The following is a 21,948-nucleotide window of genomic DNA, read 5'->3' on the forward strand; positions in this document are numbered from 1 at the left end:
ATCATCCAAGAATTGTTCATTTATGTAATGTAAAGGAGGTTTCCCCCTCGAAGAGGCTGAATTCTAAGGCGTTGATCTATCTTTTCTATCTTTTCTTGAGCTGGTCTCATAACATTTGGTATCAGAGCTTTGGATTCTAGGGTTTCGCTGCTCCAAACAGGTCATCGTGGCATTTTCGCTATAACTTTTTTTCTGTGACGTTTCAGAAGTCGCAAAAAAACCCATTTGAGAAGAAATCATGCTGAACCTTGGGTCCTAATTTCAGAGCTTTTTGCGCGATATTTGCGGAGATATGATCTGAGGAAGTTGGTCTTTTTACATACTCCTGAATTACATTCAAAACAAGTGACCTGGGGAAAATTGTCATAACTTTCTCTCTGGGGATCGGATTGAAATTTCGTAAGAAGTTACAGAAAGAGGACGGATTGTAGTTTCTTGTGTGTGTGTTTCAGATTCAAAGGTTGAAAAAATGACTCGTGGCACGTCGTACAAGTTCACTCTGCTGAACCAGTCTAAAAGCAAGTCACTATGGGAGATTTCACATAACTCTTCCTTGGAGAATCCAATTTGGCTCAGACTTGTGGCATTGGAAAGAGGACACAGAAGGCTACTACAAGTAGAAATTTCAGAACTGGATGATCCGAAATTACAGAGATACATCAGATTCAATATCAGGCTTCTATAAAGTGAAAAAAGGTGTGTAGTTTTATTTTTTATTTTTGTGTAAGCTTGGTTTAACGGAATTCAAAGGGCATAGTAAAGCATTATTATCGGTAATTGATGCCCTGAGGAAAGAAAATGCAAACACCTAGTAAGGAACCTAAAATCTCTAGCATGACTCATGAAGAAGAGGAAGAAATGCTACATGATATATCAAAATTACAAGAACAAGTGCAACAAATGTCACGCTCACAAAAGCTAACAGAAGCTAAGATAAGTGGCGTGGAATCTAAGATAAATGGTGTGGAATCTAAGATAAAGGGCATGGAAGCTAATATGGATGATTCAAAGATAGATTTGAAGAGAGACATGGCAGATTTGAAGATAGATTTGAAGACAGACATGGAAGAATTGAAGAAGTTGCTACAAGAAAGGGTCACTAATGGTGAAAAGGTAGTAAAGGAAACTCATGATGAGAAAAAAATAAATGTTAATCATGATTCCATAGACGCTAATGTTGGATCGAAGAATCACCATATTCCAAAAATCGATATGAGGAAGTTTGATGGCAAGGATCCCGCCACATGGATATTACAGATGGAGCAATTCTTCGATCTCAATAATGTGCAAAACGCACAAAAGGTAAGTATGGCAACTGTATATTTGGAACCAAATCAGTTTGTATGGTATCAATGGCTTTGCTCTCGTAAACAATTTATCACTTGGGCAATTTTTACGGAAGAATTGATAGCACATTATGAAGATACAAAAAGCAACACTTTTTTTAGCCAATTGATAAGTCTCAAACAAAAGGGTTCAGTAATGGAGCACATTGAGGAGTTCCAAAAATTGAACATAAGGGTAAAAGATATTCCAGAGGAGCATAGGATTGATGTGTTCATAGGGTCTTTAAAGGATAATATCCAACATGATGTTCGCCTTTGGGAACCTGATTCATTAGAGAAGGCATTCAGGTTAGCAAGAAAAATGGAAAGCAAAATTATGGCAACCAGGAAGCATACCACTCACAACTATAAAGACGGAAGTGTTGTTGCCCCTAGTCTTCCACAACCTATAAGGTTGACACCACAACAATTGGAAGAAAAAAGAGCAAAAGGGCTTTGTTACAGTTGTGATAGCAAATACACTAAAGGTCATAAGTGTGCTGAGAAGAAATTATTCTACATAGATTGTGAAGAGGAAGAAGAAAAGGAGCAAGAAAGGTCAAAAGAAGAAGATATACTCCAGGAACAAAGCCTAGATGAAGAACAAATAAATCCGACCATATCTTGTAATGCATTGGCGGGAATTACCACTCCTCAAACCATCAAGATAGAAGGACAAATCAAGAAGAAAAAGGTAATAGTGTTGATTGATTCAGGAAGCACCCACAATTTTATTCATTGTAGGGTAGCAAAAGAATTGAATTGCTTCCTATATCCAGCACCAGAGTGTCAAGTGATGATTGCAAATGGAGGAACAATAAATTTCTCTGGAAAGTGCCATAATATCAAGCTATCCATGGGAGAATATGTATTGACTAGCCCAATGCTTTCCATTCCAATGGGAGGTGCTGAAGTTGTACTAGGAGTCCAATGGCTACAATCCTTGGGTACAATAGCTTTTAATTTTCAAGAACTTTTCATCAAATTTTCTACGGAAGGAAAGGAAGTTGAATTAAGGGGTATTGCAGGGAAACCAGGAAAGATAATCAGCTCTAATAGCATGACAAAGCTTCTAAAAAAGGAGCAAAGAGGTGTAATTGCACAATTATGTTCGCTAGATGTTTCCACATTGGAATCATCTATTTCTCCAGATCTCCAAAAAGTCCTGGACAATCATTCCAAGGTATTTGAGACTCCAAAAGGTCTCCCACCTATGTGTAGTCATGATCATGCTATTCATCTGATTCCAGGAAGTGTTCCTCCAAACATCAGGCCGTACAGATATCCCTATGTCCAAAAAAGTGAAATTGAACATATGGTTGCAGAAATGCTAAAGGCTGGTATAATTCAACTAAGTCAAAGTTCTTTCTCAACTCTAGTAGTATTGGTGCACAAGAAGGATGGATCATGGCGCATGTGTCCGGATTATAGGGAGCTCAAAAAGCTCACTATTAAAGATAAGTTCCCCATTCCTGTTATTGATGAATTACTGGATGAATTGCATGGATCAATTTACTTCACCAAGTTGGATCTTCGTTCGGGATATCATCAAATCAGAATGAAGATTGAAGACATTCTGAAAACGGCATTTAGAACTCATGAGGGTCATTATGAATTTTTGGTCATGCCTTTTGGCCTTACCAATGCACCTTCAACATTTCAAGGTTTGATGAATTCAATTTTCAAACCATTCCTTAGAAATTTGTGTTAGTATTTTTTGATGATATACTAATCTACAGCAAGTCTTGGAAGGATCATGTTGAACATGTTGACAAGGTGCTACAACTATTGGAGGAGAAACAATTATATGCAAAAAGATCCAAATGTTTCTTTGGAGTCCAGGAGGTGGAATATTTGGGTCATATTGTATCTCATGAAGGAGTTAAGGTAGACCCTAGAAAAATTAAAGCCATTAAGAATGGAAAATCCCCACATCCATAAAGCATCTGCGAGGATTTCTTGGGTTGACAGGGTATTATCGCAAGTTTGTTAAGAATTATGGGAGAATAGCAGCACCTCTAACAACATTATTGAAGAAAGATTCATTTTCATGGACTCCGGAAGCAACAAAGGCCTTTGAACATCTTAAAGAGGCAATGTGCCAAGCACCGGTCTTAGCTACACCGGACTTCACAAAAACCTTTATTGTGGAATGTGATGCTTCAGGAAATGGAATTGGTGCTGTTCTAATGCAAGATGAAAGACCCATTGCTTTTGAAAGTCGTCCAATCAAGGGAAAGTTTTTAAGCAAAGCTATTTATGAGAAGGAAATGTTGGCAATACTCCATGCACTTAAGAAATGGCGACCCTACCTAATGGGAAGACACTTCAAGGTAAAAACGGATCATGATAGCCTTAAATACTTTTTAGAACAAAGATTATCCTCTGAAGAGCAACAAAAGTGGGTCACAAAGATGTTGGGTTATGACTTTGAAATCATCTACAAAAAGGGAAGCAAAATGTGGTGGCAGATGCACTCTCAAGAAAGGATGAGGATGTGGAAGCATTGTTGTGTTCCATTTCTATTATCCAACCAGATTGGATAAACGAAGCAAGGGAGGAATGGAAGAATGACGAAGAAGTGTGGGCACTTATTCGAAAGCTACAACAAGATTCCAGTACTTCTGATACATTTAGCTGGCAAAATGATTCGTTATGGTACAAAGATCGCTTATACCTCTGTAAGAATTCCCAGCTAAAACAAAATATTCTTATGGAATTGCACACTTCTCCCTTAGGAGGGCACTCAGGATTTTTAAAAACTTACCACAGGGTTAAGAAGGAATTTTTTTGGGATGGCCTTAAATCAGATATTCAAAAGTTTGTGGCGGAATGTTTGGTTTGCCAGCAAAATAAAGTTGAAACAATTAAGACACCGGGTCTATTACAACCTTTATCCATTCCAAGCCAACGTTGGGAGGAGGTTTCAATGGATTTTATCACAGGTTTACCCAAGTCTGAGGGAAAGAGTGTCATCATGGTGGTAGTTGACAGACTTACCAAGTATGCACACTTTTGTGCATTATCACATCCATTTAAAGCCAGTACAGTTTCTACTGCATTTATGGAAACAGTTCAAAAGCTACATGGAAACCCAAAGATTATTGTAAGTGACAGAGATCCCATTTTCACTAGAAATTTTTGGACAGAATTATTTTCTTGTCTTGGTACTCAGTTAGCTCATAGCTCATCTTATCATCCTCAATCTGATGGGCAAACTGAGATAGTAAACAAATGTTTGGAAGGATATCTTCATTGCTTTGTATCTGATAAACAGACACAATGGGTCAAATGGTTGCCTCTGGCTGAATGGTGGTATAACACTTCCTTCCATACAGCAACAAAAATGACCCCATTTATGGCACTTTATGGGTATCAACCACCATCCATCACATCATATTTAAGAGAAAATTCTAAGGTTCAGGCAGTGGAACATCACATCGAACATCAACAACAAGTCCTCCAACTCTTAAAGGATAACCTCGTGTTGGCACAAAATAGAATGAAACAACAGGCAGATCAACATCGCAGTGAAAGAAGTTTTGATGTAGGTGATTGGGTATTCCTACGACTACAACCATATAAGCAAATTTCCCTAAAGCAAGCTAAGAAGGATAATAAATTATCACCAAAGTATTATGGTCCGTACAAGGTGTTGCAAAAGATTGGTACTATGGCATACAAATTGGAGCTTCCTGCAGCTTCTCGATTGCACCCAGTTTTCCATGTTTCATGTTTAAAGAAGGTTATAGGTGACAAGCTCCCAATTCAAACAATATTGCGAGAACTTGACGAGGAAGGAAAAATTATATTGGAACTGGAAGCATTCACAGAAACAAGAACTCGATAGCTACGAAATCAATCAATTTCAGAGTATCTTATAAAGTGGAAGAACTTATCCGCTGAAGATTCCACATGGGAGGATGAGAATTTTATGCAGAAGTATCCAGAACTACTCAAGTGTTGAGGACAAAACTTTTTTGAAGGAGAGGGGCATGTTGGGTCCCTATAATACTAGTGATTACCCCATTACTATTGTAGTTATACCCCTTATTTATATTGTTGTGCCCCTATTACCCCCATATTGTTATTTCTGTGCCCCATAGAATCCCTCTATTGTTATTTTTGTGGCTTTATATTATTATTGTTAGGTTGGCTGGATTATATTGTGACTCCTTAGACTCCTATATATAGAAAGGAGGTTTTGTCATTTGTATCATCCAAGAATTGTTCATTTATGTAATGTAAAGGAGGTTTCCCCCTCGAAGAGGTTAAATTCTAAGGCGTTGATCTATCTTTTCTATCTTTTCTTGAGATGGTTTCATAACATAGGCCTTGGTCATGCAGCATTGTCTGTGCTACCCCTACAATAGTTATGTTCTTCCTCTCGACTACCCCATTCTTCTGTGGGTTATGAGGTGTCGTCAACTCTCGTTTAATTCCTTCCACTGTACCGAAGTCCTTAAACTCTTGAGAGACATATTCTCCACCATTGTCGCTTCTTAAGGCCTTGATCGTCTTCCCTGACTCTTTCTCGACCAAAGCTTTGAACTCACAAAACTTTGTGAAGGTTTGGTCCTTCTTCTCCATGAAATAAATCCAGCATTTACGAGAATAGTCATCAATTAAAATCACATAATACCTTTGCTTCACTGTGGATGTCATCAAGAATGGTCCACACAAATCAGTATGAACTCACTCTAAGATAGCCTCTGCTCGACTATCTTAATCATGAAAGGAAGACTTGGTGTACTTTCCCAAGGTACAAACTTTGCATGTGTCAACTTGCTCAAGTTTACCTTTAGGAAGTCCTGTAGATATCTGTTGCATTATCTTCAAAGCCCCATGATGCAAATGGCCCAACCCCTTGTGCCACAACTCGCCAATGCCTTGGCTTTGCACCAATTCTGCTTTCGTACTCAATGCTTGTTATAGACATTTTTGGGCACTACAACCCCAAGCATGAAATGTCCATAAACCAAGGGCTCCTAAGTCCCTAAAAGTGTTGTTCTAACCCCTAAAGGAACAAGGTCAACTGATTACAGCTTCTCCCAGAAGTTCTCCATGAAAAACTGCTCAGAACTGGTCAAAACAGGATCATTTCAGCTGCTCCATAGGCAAAGTGCATTGCATCTCACCTAAACACACTGTGTGGGTGTGTTGCATTTCAAAAATCCCTTCTATGGGGTGTGATGGGTGATAAGTGACAAATGGCAGTGTCATTCCGCGAGGTGGAGAGGCATGGAAACTTCCAGAAACTTCTCCTGTGACACTTGCCTCTCTAAATTCGACCAAGGATGAGTAAGAGATCATCAATCTCCAAGTGGAAGCAAGAACTATCAGAGGGAAGACACTAATCAAATCACAAGCTGACTCATCTCCCTTACAGATATCTATATATGGATCCCTCATCCCAGAGATCCAGAGGCTGGAATTTTGCATATTGTAAGGAATTGTTGTTGGTTTCTTGAGACAACATCAGATTGTTGGGTGATCTAAGCTTTGTATGAGGTGAAGAGGGGCTTCCTTGCTGAGAGGATGATGCTGGGTCAGAACAACTGGTTGTAACTCCCCTTGGCTCTTTCTTGTTTATTAATAAAAGCTATTCAATTTTTCCTCCATACTCTTGTGTCATTTATGTTTGCTGCATTTGTATGGTCAATTTACATATGATCCTAGATTGTTTATGATTATAGATCCATGTTCTTGTATAGTGCTATGCTACTGTGATCTTACAGGTACTTTGTGAAGTTGGGCGTGCAAGGGAACAAGTAGCGAAAGACTATCAATAGAGAGAGGAATCGAACTAGGAGATTAGCGCAAGACAGAGGTTGGTCTTCTTTGTTCTTCTCTCATCTATACTTCATAAAGGGAAAAACGAAAGTAGCTTTACTTTGTTTGTTTCTAAGGTAGCTATCACACCTTAGTGGGATAAGCAGTTCTGTGTAGACACTTTTCCCTGTAACAAAATGGCGACTCCGCTGGGGATGAATTAGTTTGTTTGTTTATCTTCCTTGTTGTCTATTTTATAAACTTACAGACGGAGCCTGAAGTCGAGCCAGGTAACTTTCGAACTGCATTTGCTATGCAAATGCAAAGTAGATAAATGTCGTTATGCCGCTTTAGTCAATATCCGGGATTTTTTTATAAATTAAACAACTGATTTACAAACTCTCTGATTTCCCTTTGTGATAGCTCTTAGATCCTCCTTAGATCTACCCCTGATTGTTGCATTACTGATTACCATTTGCTCGGCAAAAACCCATGAACTGAACTACAAACTGTGACCCGGAACCCAAGCAAAGTCTCGTCTCTGGCCCAGCGCAGGTACTGTTCTGTGAATCTGAAATTCAGCGCACTTCCCGAGTGTAGTAGGTGCGCTGCATTTCAAATTCCCTGTGTTACAGGTGCGCTGATTAGACTAGGAATTGTTCAGTTTTGGTTTCTGTGATTCATTCTTTCCAGTTCTATTCATGAATTTTGCTGCCTGTGATCAGTATATCTCTGTTTGAAACCCCTTTTCTTGCTGTTATTCCACCTCCTTTGTACAAAAGTACTGTAAATGTTTTTGTGTTTTTGTTGAGTCATTTTCAGTTCTCCTTTGCAAAAGTAACGTAATCGTACTGTCGTCCTTTGATTTGAAAGCGTCGCAAGTGTCGTTTTTAGGCATAGGAAAGAGTTTGATTGTTGTAGATAGTCGATTATCCTGTTACTATTGTATTTGGTCTGAATTTGTAATTTTTCTAGTGTCGAAAGCAAGTATTCATTTCCAAATCGTAAAGTGTTGTGATTGCCTCCATTTTTTTTATTTCGAAAAGAAACTTGTTGATAATTGTCTCTTGAAAAGTAATTCAAATTTGTGCATTAGCTTTCTTTTCTCCATTCACATACTAAGAAAGCCGAAAACAAATACATGCATGTGTATTTACATTTAGACTGTTTGATTGGTTTGATTTAGGAAAGTGCATTTAAAGTGTACTCTTTGCTCTTTGTGAAAGAATACTGTCTCTCCTTCCTTAGTAGCTAGGATTTTCATTGCACAAAGAAGATAAAAGATTGTTTATCATCTTAGATTGCATTTTAGGAATTACACATCTACATCTCGCGGTGAACCTAAAAGGCAAACTTCATAAACAAGATCAACTATAAAATAAATTCAATGAATCTAAAAACGCTTTGGAACCTAACGCACAACATTTAGAAGTCTAGGCTAGATATGTATTCCGGCATCGTAAAGCCTGGTAACTGTTGTTCTCACTGATGGTTGGGTGATTCCTCCACTTTGAGACGATAAGTACCACTACGGACTTGTGCTCCCACGTACTGTCGAGTATATTTTGGGAGACCACAATAGGCTTAATCCTTTATCCATAGGAAGCCGTGTCTGCCGCCCTATCGATCACAATGCACTGAACACAGCATTCGGGAAGATTGACTGCCGTACCGTAAAAAGTATTCTGCAGTTTTTCGATTGGTTTGGTAATCCCTCTACCTAGATTTCCAGCGCAGTCCCTTTCGTTCCTTTTCAAACTCCTTAACGGAAAAGGTCCATCTGAGCACTTGTCACTTCAGGCTCATTAAAAATCGAAGGCGACTAGAGTCATCTTTTGTTTTTTCTCGACTCTTAAAAATTGAAAAAACAAGTTGTGTCAAAGTGTCTAAAATTTATTTTAAATGGAATAATCATCACCCTTTCCTACGTTGATCTTAGGTTGAGAAAATGGAACCCACCAACCAAGGAATTCCCCTTGGAGGAAATCCTAGTCCCTTCTCCTCATGGGGATATGTTGGTGCACCCCATATGGCCACATTGTCGCTTCCAGGATTGACAATCGGCTTGCCTGTATGGCTCTTCTCAACCTCTATTGTTCAGAACACCGCAATTCCTGAACAATCAAGTCAGCAACTAGACGAATCCAGAGTTACCCACCAACCTTCTACTTCCTCCAATTCTTCCTCTCCTCCTTCTTCTTCACTTGATGGGGTCGGTAAAGCCAAAAACCAAGTACCTGAGAAGAAGAAGGAAAAGAAGAAGAAAGAGAAGAAGAAGAAGGAACCAAAAGCGAAAGGGGGCAACCAAGCGTCGTCTAGCAAAAGTCCACACACTGCACCGACCAGGCCTGAATCGCCATGTGTCATTTTCAAAGGAGACCACTATCATAGAGATTGTCCTTTCATCCCTTGGATCTTAAGGGACTAGTCTCCTCGTTTGCACAACCCGGTGTCGTCAACCTCTGATGATCATGTTGAAAACACACCGTCAACTAGTGAAAGTGAAGCCCCAGGACAAAAAGGAAAATACAGATTTCCTTGTAAACTGTGCGAAGGCGATCATGCCGTCCACCATTGTCCCTTCTTAGACGAGGCTAAAAGAGTTTTGAACGATCGTCCGGTTTCACCGTTACGACTTCCTCCTGGATATAAAAAACTCTTGCCAAGTCCGTCACTAGTTGAAAAACCGGCTGACCTGCCCAGATGGTCGGCTGAAGCATCTATCATTGAAGACAAACCATATGAACCCATACTAGATGAAATTCAAAAGGTCGAGGCGGCAATTGACCCGGTCTTGCCTTCAGAGGTTCTGTCTTCAGATGATACAATCACAGAAGAGAATAAGGATGACACCATCCAAATTCTTTTTGTAAGCACAGACTCCGATGAACACGGGGGAAATTTACCCATTCCTTTACCGCAGGAGGGAAGTTCGTCAGAGTCGTACCCGGCCGTCTATTCGGTCCCACCTCCAAGCAACCTAGTTGTCTCCTTCGACTTGAATCAACTAGGCAGACCCCGTTTACCGGCTAGTGTACCATTCCGAATTATTGCTCAAGTATATAGAATTATTATGGCTGGTACCATCATAGATGAAGGGGCTTCTGTGAGTATCCTTTCCTCGACTGCTTGGAAAGCGCTTGGTTCGCCATCGCTTTTGCCTGAGATGAGAAATCTAACAGGCTTTGACAAAGGAACTAGTCGACCATTAGGGATCCTTCCCAATGTACCCATAACACTGAGAGGGAAAACTGTTCACATCAATGTAATGGTAGTTCAAGAACCCTTGGATTATAATCTACTCCTTGGACAAGACTATATTTATTGTATGGGAGCCATTGTCTCATCACTCTTTAGAGTGATGTGTTTTCCGCACGAAGGAAGAGTGGTCAAGCTCGTAGACCAGCTTTCATTTCCCGGATAACACAGAGCAAATAGTGATATACCATCCCTGAATGGTCTTTTCACACAAGGAATGTCTCATCAATATCCAATCCGTCTACCTAATGAGCGCGAGTGATTCGAGAGACATGACTGAAACCCAAGGGGCATGCACCCTGGTCTGCTGTGGCAGGAAAACTTCGGGTATAGGGTAGGTTTCCGCGAGAGATATATGACTAGAATGTACTCACGTCCGTGATTGGAAGAGGGGGTTAGACTGGAACAAGATTCTCTCGTCAAAGTTATGTGAGTGGATTGTCTCACCTTTGTCTATTTCGGTAGACATCGCCGAAGAAATGTTTTGTTTGCGCTGTGAATAGAACAATCTTTGGTAACCTGAAAGAGGATTACCTTTCCTGATAAAACAAATGTTTTGTTGGTAGAACAAAAGGTGGCCTTGAAACTTTATTTTATACCTGGGGGCATGCAAACCTTTTGGCATGTAAGAGAAGAGCGACTATTTATCTTTTAAAATTTGTAGGTCCTCTAACCCTTTAAACTCGTAGGATTGGTCGTTTCCTAACTTGCATAAAGAAATGATGTGGGGCAAAACTCTAAAAATTGCCATTTTTAAATGGGACATTCTTATTATACGACTGGATTAATCGAGAAGTTTTAGCGCATAGTTCAAGCTCGTTAAAAAATAAATATAAGCCATGAGCAAATGTTTCCCCCCGCGTTTAAGCTCGTTAAAAAATGAACTATTTCCCGGTAAATAACCATCGTGAATGTAGTACTTTAGCCTTTAAAAGCCTTGGTCGTGTTCTCATCATCACCTCCACTCTACATTGGCCGATCATTCACCTCCATTTGGTTGTTTACCCCTTTTGAGGGACAGCTGCGAAGAGTGATCTCACTAGCCATCCTTGTAACACTTCCGTGATTGGAACATTCCAAACCTTACCTGGAATCAGCTGCTACCCAATTTTATCACTCGTTCCTCAAAAGACGAGTCTCCTTTAAGCTCTTTTCAACTGACTCGTAAAATATGAAAATATTGCCAAGCCATTAGCCTCTCCAGCTCGTTAAAGGGACCGGAAGTGCTATCCCTCCTCTAAATTTTAATCTTTTTGGACCTGAGGGATTATTACACAAAAAGATCGAGCGCTTGTTTTGTTCGGCTCATTAAAAGTATCGAAAATTCATCCCTTCTGTATTGTTTTATACTTTTTCAGACTTAAGGGATTAGATGACGAAAAAGGAATTTTGGAGTTTCCTTTACGTTCCTTTTCAAACTCTCTAAAATTGAAAAGGACTGAGTTATCTTTGTCATTAAACTCATTAAAACTTAATAGCGACAAACTTGTCCATAGCAGACAAGAACGAGTTTCACTATCGCTAGGCTCGTTAAAACATAGCGATGGGTTTGCCCAAAGGGAAAATTATAGAACAAGCATATGTTATCCTCCTCAAGCTTGACAAAAATAAAGAGGTACTAGTCAGCAATGACTTGGGAAAATTGGGAAGAAAACTTGAAGAAACTTTGTTGGTAGCAAGTCGCTCTTGAACATGACACTTTCACTCCACATCCAAGTCGGGTTGGGTTGTTTCATTCACCGGTCACATCGCCATGGTCCCATCACACCATCCACATTTGGGGTAATGCTACCAATCCATCATGTCAATGTCGCCGATATGTTCAAGAGAAGTCATTCAGAGAATTCACCTATGTCTCACCCGCTACAATACATTCATACTCCATTCTTTCATGACCGCCACCCTGAACCGTATGTCATCAGATCGTTCTCACCTCCGTTAAAATCATTTGCTCCATTCCGTACCATTGATGTGGGATTCATTAAGGCCCTCCTGTGACGGATCGCTTCTTGTCGACATCAGCTCTTTATCCAAGAAGTCGATCTAGGAACACCCCGTTCAGTACTTTGAAGCTTGCATGCCTCAATGGCAAGTTTCTCACTTCCGGCGACAGGTTTACATCAATGGCCTTCGACCAAAAGATTTTGCGTGGTGTTCGACGCCAAGTCCTTTATTCACACCACGTGAATTGTACTGCAGTACCTTAAAGGTCATTATCATTATCGGTGATTCCTCTCGTGCCTGTTAACAGCTTACATCATTGGCTGGTAATCAGGCGATGTCTTTCCGTGTTCGACTCCAGAACATCTCTCACATGGATAGACTTGTACTTCGAGTGAAGATCGAACGAGATTAAAGACCCCGGATCTAGTTTCATCCATCCGGGCTGCGATATATATTCAGGGAAATAAAAACATCAAATGTACATCATTGCTGCACAGATAATCATCCAATCAAAGGGATGATGGCTCTACCAGAATCATCAGTCTACACTCAGACGATTGTCTATCCTATGTACATGAAAATGAATTTATAAAGCTGAGCATGGGAATGCCCGCCTCAGCTAGATCATGAAAATATTATGAAGATAATGTATTGTATTGTATCTTATTACAGGTCTCCTCCCAGCTTGAAAGAACTTCGGATCCTCATAATAAAGCATTTCACCCGACATCAAAAGGATTAACGACCTCATGCTTTTGGGGGCAACTGTTATAGACATTTTTGGGCACTACAACCCCAAGCATGAAATTTACATAAACCAAGGGCTCCTAAGTCCCTAAAAGTGTTGTTCTAACCCCTAAAGGAACAAGGTCAACTGATTACAGCTTCTCCCAGAAGTTCTCCATGAAAAACTGCTCAGAACTGGTCAAAACAGGATCATTTCAGCTACTCCATAGGCAAAGTGCATTGCATCTCACCTAAACACACTGTATGGGTGTGTTGCATTTCAAAAATCCCTTTTATGGGGTGCGATGGGCGAGAAGTGACAAATGGCAGTGTCATTCCCGAGGTGGAGAGGCATGGAAACTTCCAGAAACTTCTCCTGTGACACTTGCCTCTCTGAATTCGACCAAGGATGAGTAAGAGATCATCAATCTCCAAGTGGAAGCAAGAACTATCAGAGGGAAGACACTAATCAAATCACAAGCTGACTCATCTCCCTTATAGATATCTATATATGGATCCCTCATCCCAGAGATCCAGAGGCTGGAATTTTGCATATTGTAAGGAATTGTTGTTGGTTTCTTGAGACAACATCAGATTGTTGGGTGATCTAAGCTTTGTATGAGGTGAAGAGGGGCTTCCTTTCTGAGAGGATGATGCTGGGTCAGAACAACTGGTTGTAACTCCCCTTGGCTCTTTCTTGTTTATCAATAAAAGCTATTCAAGTTTTCCTCCATACTCTTGTGTCATTTATGTTTGCTGCATTTGTATGGTCAATTTACATCTGATCCTAGATTGTTTATGATTATAGATCCATGTTCTTGTATAGTGCTATGCTACTGTGATCTTACAGGTACTTTGTGACGCTGGGCGTGCAAAGGAACAAGTAGCAAAAGACTATCAAGAGAGAGAGGAATCGAACTAGGAGATTAGCGCAGGACAGAGGTTGGTCTTCTTTGTTCTTCTCTCATCTATACTTCATAAAGGGAAAAACAAAAGTAGCTTTAATTTGTTTGTTTCTAAGGTAGCTATCACACCTTAGTGGGATAAGCAGTTCTATGTAGACACTTTTCCCTGTAACAATGTTGCACAATCATCTACCTCTATTTTATAGAGATTCTTCACTCGAATCCCTATCCTTTTGGTCTAACCCGTGGCTATGTGTCTTAGGAACGCCTTTCCTTTACTAAAGACAACATCGTAGCCTTTGTCCTCCGACATCACGATCGATACCAAGTTCTTCTTTAGTCCAGGCACATACATCACATATGTCAAGGTGAGAGGAACTCCATGCTCCCTTTGAAAAGAAACCATGCCCAATCCTGAAACACTATACCTTCCGTCGTCACCCATCTCTATGCGCATCTTGAGGTATTTCTCCTCCATGGCGCTGAATAAATTTTTATCACTAGTCTTGTGGAATGAGGCTCGACTGTTAAGATACCAGACACAACCCATCATTGATGACACCATGCATGCGATGAGGATAAAGTCCATTTCGAACTGAGAGGCTAATGCCTCACCTTTCGATCCTTCCGAGGATCCCTTCTTAGACTTCTTCGATGGGAAATTAGTCACAAAATGTCCCATATTGTGACAATTAAATCATATTACTTTAGACATGTCACCCTTCTTCCCTCTACGAGAAGAATTCGATTTGAAATGGGAAACCTTCCCCTTCCCTTTCCTTTCCTTACTTGCTAAGGCTAGATTTTCTTCATCATCATTCTTGAATAAAGAACCATCTTGTGTGCTCCTCCTGATCTCCTCCTGCATCATATCTGACCACAATTGTTCCCAATCCAATAGTTTCTCCCTTCCATTCACAGAGTCCTGGTAGTTATTCCAACTCTTTGGAAGGCCAAGGAGAGCAAGGCTCACCATATCATCATCAACTGTAGTTATTCCCACACTGCCAAGCTCATCTCTACAAGTGGTGAGCTTGCTCATATATGTGGAAATAGTATTGCCCTTCTCCATCTTGATTCTTCGAAGCTTATCCTTGAGCGTCAATTTCCTCTAGTCGCTACTATTCTGGTAGAGGTATTACAATGTCTTCCACATTGAAAATGGAGTATCCTTCCCATGGAGACTTGAGACAATATGGTCTTGAACTCCCTCAAGGATGATCCATATTGCCTTCGCCACACACTTCTTCCACTCAGCCAACTCTTGTGCATTAGTAGAAGCTAGCTTTTGGATTTCTTGATCAATGAATTCCTTTAAGCCATTGTCTTCTAATATAGCCTCCATTCTCTCTTTCCATGCTATGTAATTCGAGCTGCCTTCCAACGCATACTCGAGTCTCAAGCCATAGAACACCATTAGCCAACCTTGAAGTATGATATGAATTCTATTTTCCCCTGCAACCCCGAACTTCAAAATTTGAATTCTCTTCTCAGTATATTTTTCATAGCTCCGATACCATGTAGAAAATATGTGATAGGTTAACCCGATAATGAAATATAAATCAAAGCATAATACTATAACCTACTTCTACTATCAATTTACAGAATCTTAAAGATCAACATGAACAATATAACCAGGAGAATCAATGGCATAATACATGTTAGCGCTCGAATCTGCCTCAGGCTGAAAAAGGAAAAACTCGAGGCAACATCAAACCAAGCTCAGCCTCGTAGCTAGCCCTACGAGGACAGGAGAGGGCTCTCTCTAGTCAATCTCGATAAAATGAGCAATCGGGTGCGAGATGACTAAAAAATGGGAACTGATTTTAGGCTTGTAAATGGATAGGAAAGGGGTAATTTGATAAATGAATGCTTTTTCTGGGCAGCGTGGGGTCGAGAATAGCGTGAGCAGGAAGAGTAAATCTGAGACAAAAATTATCTTAGGAGGCGAGACAAGTAATAAATTTAGCATTCAATTTTGAAATTATATGGAATGAAAAGAATGCTGAGAGGTTGACAAGGGCAATAGATGAATCCTTATCAAACAAAAGAAAACACAAAACATAAATACCTTCCCAAGGTAGAGTAACAAACTGGATTTTGCCTTTCTCACTTAAAAGTATTCATTTAGAAATGATTATGAAATGAAATGGAAACATAACAAGCTACATATGAAACAAAGGAAAAGACAAATGCTAAATTCACACCACAAGAATCTCAGGATTCAGAGCTGTATCTTTTCATTAAATTCCTGTCAAAAACTGTACAGTGAAGTTTTCCTTCACAGCTCTCCCACTGTTTTCCAGAACTCAGACCCTTTACACATAATTTTCATACAATAAGTAGACTTCAGGAATGGGAAAACAGATCGATTGAGAATAGAGGTCGTTTAACCCAAAATCGGGATAATAGGAAGAGTCTGCTCTAAAAAGGAGCAGCGTTACATTATCTCTGATGACCAATGGAGAGGTGGAATCCGTAGATGTGAATCCCTTTGAATTCCAACTGAAATCAAAATAGACTATACGCTCCTTTTTCTCTCATCTTTTTCCCTATGTAGGCGTGCTTCATCATAAAATCAGCTCATTGGCATGTTAACAAAATAAAGGTTTGTTGTTGACAATGGATGCGTGAATCAAGCATGGGGCTGCATTTGTTTGCTCTTCAAGGTGTTTCATATGTACAAGCGCATCTGCCAATTCGTCTTTGAGCTACTGGTTGTCTCCTTGTAATTTGGTATAAGCTTGGTGGACATTTTCCAATTCTGCTTCCGACTCTTTGACTCGACCATTCTTTGATTGGAGATGGTTTGTGACATTTACTTGACGATCATTGTTTCTCCAGCAGATATTCATATCTCGAACGTGGATCTAGAAGATAGACCGATAGTTCACATTTCCCACACCGCAGGCTCACAAAGATTTGATATTTACTAGCACTGCATGAGCGTCGTTGATCATCTCCAGCTGCACATCTCATGATCGATGTCAATTACGCTCACCTGAGGAATCACGACCAAATGATTAGCTTCATTCACAATATTTTAGCGGTTCATCATAATGCAGAATATCATCTGCCCTCACTGGCTCTACGAAATATTCGGGGTAGCACACATATAGATCTACAAAAGGGAACACATCTATACAAATAAATCTCCATCCTCTTCCTGCAATTTTCATCTTCCAGGACCAAAATGCCACGGACATCGTCGATGTCGACCTCCTCTGCGTTTCTTCTGCACAGTCTTCCCTTTCATTTTTCAACCGGCCCAATGCTTATGATCAGTGTTGAAAACCCAGCAATTTAGTTCCCTGCCCCACGCATTTCGACGCTTTGATTTTATGCCCAGTGACACATCCGTCGCTTTATGGTTCGATTTCGAACTTGCTTTCTTATTTGACTTTTCCGAAGGCAAAACATGGCCTTCTCTCACACAGATCCACGATCCACCTGATGCTTCGTTCGACATCATACGCAAACATTCAAACTGTTCTCCAATCTACTATTTTATCATGGACCACATCTACATAAGCAACTCGGCGTTTGAATGCCCGCAAAGCAGACATGAAACGAAGATCGCCTCACTCATTCACCATCCGACGAAGCAATGATAATTTCCCCTCACATTGTCCGTTTTGAATTGATTACCTCTGGCTCTTGGAGAAGAATTGAGCCTAAAAAAATTGAATTTTTGAAGAATCGATGATAAATTTAGGCCTTGGGGCTCTATGCACCGCGGGCACTCCCAGTGCGCCGCGCTTCGTGAGTGTGCCGCGTCAGTGCAAAAAATGCACTATGGAGGAGCGCCCAATGCGCCGTGCGGCCTATGTGCGCTGCGCTCTAAGCTAATGCGTCGCGCAGACTCATAACACAATCTTAGTCTCAAAAAAAAATCACCAGTTTGCCCTCTCTCCATGAAACTTCGACTTTCCTTGATTTCTTAGATGTAAATGAGATTGATAAACATAGACTGGCTACACCGCCTTTCTCTTGGTACAATTTCGGATCTGAGGCATGCTATACTCTTTTTCAACACACTGTTGATTGTAATTATTTTCTCCTTCAAGAAATCTCCTTGTTAAAGGGATACAATTTCACTTGTGGCCCACTTCAAGGTCAGGATGGTTAACCCTCCAGTACATTTCAATGAATACCAGATCTTTAAGAAGACAAGGATGTATGGAGCAATTGAGATCATCATCTCCAACTCCACATTTGAACAGGTGGAATTTTTCATATGAACTATTTCATGTATTTTTGTGAAAAGTGTCTCTTGCAGGGGTGTTGGCTTTAACATCATGGTGTAGGTTCGTTCCTAAATCGGGAAGTTCATTCAAAATATCTCCTTTATAAATGTCAATAAAGTCTTCAGTCATGGATTTTAACAGCTGACGACATGCGCTTCTTTCTCTTCTCCTTCCAATATTTATCCTTTTTAAAATTTGCTCCGCAAAATAGCATCTGGCTATCTTCTCCTTCACCACTTCCTCAGAGACTTCACTCTAGTGATTCTTCATTTGCAATTTTTTCTTCAATATCAACTCGCAGCTAAAAGCGCGACGGCATTGCTTTTGCTGAGGTAAAGAGCGATGTTTTCGCTGAAGTAGTCGGAAAGCTCACAGCAACTTCGTCCCTATTTCCACATTCAATAACACCTTTTCTCCTCAGCATGCCTCCATCCAATGAGATAGCCCCGTCTCTTATTTAAGATATGGATTGATTCATGTGCTTTCTTATTTTGTAGACTTGCAAATATGAGAACAAGTTAAAAAATAATGTTCCTCTCAATTCAATCCTTGATGAAGTTGAAGGGTATAGATCCTCGTGATCCAACTTTATCATATTTACAACATATCCCATATATCCTTTAGGGAGGATTCCATCTGATGATTTTGGATCCTCCATAATCAGTTTCTTTTGTGGATCACCAACATTGAATCCCCCCTCATAAGACCTTAATTCCTCAAGGCAAATCACACGGAACCTTCCATTAATTTTTGCTTTTTGGGCACTTGCTAGCCCATGAATACCTCTTTCTGTCCTTATGCTACCACAGCGATCATACAGTTCAAGTGCTTCAACCCCTCCATGAGACTTGCAGACAATTGCGAGCATATTCTCCTTTCCCACATACTCAGATAGTGCCCTACTGATGGCATCATCCTCTACTTTCCCTAACAAGGCAACAACTCCAACCACGTCCTGTATGATAGGGAGTTTTCTTGATTTAACATTCACCCTACTTAAGTGAAGCCAGAGGGAAGTTGCAGTGATTCCCTGTCTATTGATTTTCTTCTAAAGTAACTTCAACACTGTGTGACTATGGATTTGAATTTTCCTTCCCATCACTTTTTGAAGAAAAGGTACATTTGTTGAGCTCTCTTTCCAAGTCACTCAGGCAACTATTCACTTCACTTAAATTGGTTTCTAATTTCCTCAATTCATCCTCACGCCTTTTAACTTTGGTCCCAAGTTGTTTCAAATCATTATCCCTTTTCATCATCTCACTCATAAAAGTCTCAATGTACAATCTAACTTCATTCACCATAGTTTGATTACTTATTTGTGATTGACTTGTTGTGCTCTCATCGTAAGCATGACAGATTGCTCCATCATCGAAAGTTTGATCCAGAACACTAACAATCTCTAGCCGTGGATTTGGAAGAATATCAACCTTAATATGCACAAAGAGCTCGGTATGCCAGGAATGGAAAGCTTTAAATTGAAACAGTCTAATGTCTTCTGGAAGCATAATTTTGGGCACCGTACACTTTCCCTGACTGAATTTGTATTGAACAGAAGTCAGAGTATACAAATCAACTATCAACGTATGATGGAAACCATCCATTTTGGAATCAAGATTCCCTTCATCGTCAAAGATTCCAAACACAACATTCTTTAGAATAGAACCAACATAAGAATGCTCTGGAATCACAGATACAACTTTGAGCTCCCTTGATAGAAGGTCAAACTCTTTGTTAAGCAACATTTTTGTATCTGAGGACACACGAATGCAACCTCCAGCAGCAGAGATTTCTTTACTCTGCCCTATGGCAATCAATACTGGATCTGCAAAATAGTAGAGGATGCCCAGGAGTATATCAGTTCCAGTCATTATTATCATGGACCTCTGGTGGATGACTCCGAGCATGCTGTTCTGTTTAGCACCGTAAGCTTGCCCACACACAGTCTGGACTGCTGTTGCCATTCCAAGCATAATTCCATAGGCCAATCCTTGAATGGCCACACTAGCTATGGATGCTCCTTCAAGCCGCAACTCTCCAAGATGATCAGCAAACATTTGAGATATGGCAAAGGGCATAAAATTAAAAACACTAACTATTATAGAAGGGGCAGAGAGAATCCATAGTTTCTTGGATTCAATAATGGAAGCTTGAGCAACTCTAGACCAGGAAATATGTTCTTGAAATAACACTGATTTTATGAAGGCCGACTCCTCCTCAGACTTCTGCTGACTCTTGATATCCTCATGTTGAATCAATGGGTCCACAAGATGATCAGCCCCATTGTGCTCCATGGAAAAATCCCAAATTAGTTTACAGGGCACAAATCGCAGTAGGATGTTTACTTTACAGGGCCTGAATCATAATTTCACTGTTGTTCCTCCTGTTTACATAGACTGATGGAGCTATTGAACCTAGCAAGATGACCAGGGCCTGTATTCGAAGTACTCCATGATGGAAGACTTTAAAATGCAAAGGATCATTTTCGAGCATTACTGATGATGAAACTCTTGAAGTAAGAGACTTATTCAACCTCCCTCTGGCCTACAAGCGTTATTTCACACTTCTGGAGACAAAACCCTGGACTCAAGAATTAAAATGACTCTTTTTGACCAAAATGGCATTGGATGACTACAAATGATGAGAAATGAACCTTGGTGAATTAGACTCTAACAGAGGACTGACAAGACTGAGTCTAACAATACACATGACAATACTTTGGGGAAAGCCTGAGTTAAAAAACCCCACATAGCTCTCATAGCTAGCCAGTTCTCAGTACAATCCTCACAGATGCTCACAGGAAATCTTGGCTTCTCTCCAGCCTTCCTCTCTGCCCTCTAAGCTCATGTTTCCTTGCGTTGTTCCTTGTGGATTATTAGCCTATTACCAAGTGGAAAACCAAGCCTTCAAAACTGTGCAATCCTCTAGGATGAATCCTTGACTGTTGCATGAGTTTTCTCCATGAGAAAACACATGCAACTGATAGTACACTATCCCTGAACATTAATCTCAATTGGGTCTTTCTCAGAATAGACATGCATGAGTTTTTGATGAGGGAATCTTCAATTATCTAGAGTAGCACTAGCTGAGTGCATTAATGCATCAACTGATTGTTAACTCACTATTAGTTCCTCAAACATTTTGGAACTAATTTAACTAGACTTAACTCAGTAAACTGAGTTAACTAATTACAACTCAAATATAACTCAATCTTATCTCCTTAATTTAAGGGATAACTCTTGCATGACTTCAGAAAGACTTCTAACTTGAATTTCTCCAACTAATTAATTTAAAATTAATTAATTAATTATTTCCAAGTAGTCGTCAAGACTAAATTCGATTTTAATTCACAATTTAATTCAAGGAAAAATTAAATTGGAATATTCTTGTTGCCATGTTTCAACAATATGCCTATTGATGTTTGTATTCATCTAGCGGGTACCTTGAAATTTTCCATGTAAATTGCAAGGGGGCTGCATGCAACTTAATATGTTTATAACAACCATAATAAAGCTTCTTATTTTTGTAGCCTCATTACTATTCAGGCCTTGTTCACTATACAATATGTCTTAGAACTAGTAAGTTATTTCTTCACACCTATCAACTGATATTTTTCTATCAAACCCCCATATAGACCTATGAACTTAGGTTATTTGAATTTTACAACTTATATCGTTGTATCTAGGGACCTTCTCATCTCTCCTTGGTAATGGAAGAATTTTTTAGGTGTTGTGTGTGTGTGTGGAACTCCCTCCCCTAACTTTGACATATTTT

At 39.9% G+C, this 21,948-nt stretch overlaps 1 pseudogene; it reads right to left on the bottom strand.

Moving 5' to 3' along the window:
- LOC149265369 (phytochrome-like) overlaps positions 1 to 20,468 on the bottom strand; it is a 64,499-nt pseudogene extending 44,031 nt beyond the window's left edge.
- Positions 20,469 to 21,948: the final 1,480 nt, after the last annotated feature.

This window comes from Pinus tabuliformis, chromosome 6, assembly GCF_031772625.1.
Source record: "Pinus tabuliformis cultivar Carrire ecotype Pingquan chromosome 6, CPIR1, whole genome shotgun sequence".
NCBI classification, from domain to species: domain Eukaryota; kingdom Viridiplantae; phylum Streptophyta; class Pinopsida; order Pinales; family Pinaceae; genus Pinus; species Pinus tabuliformis.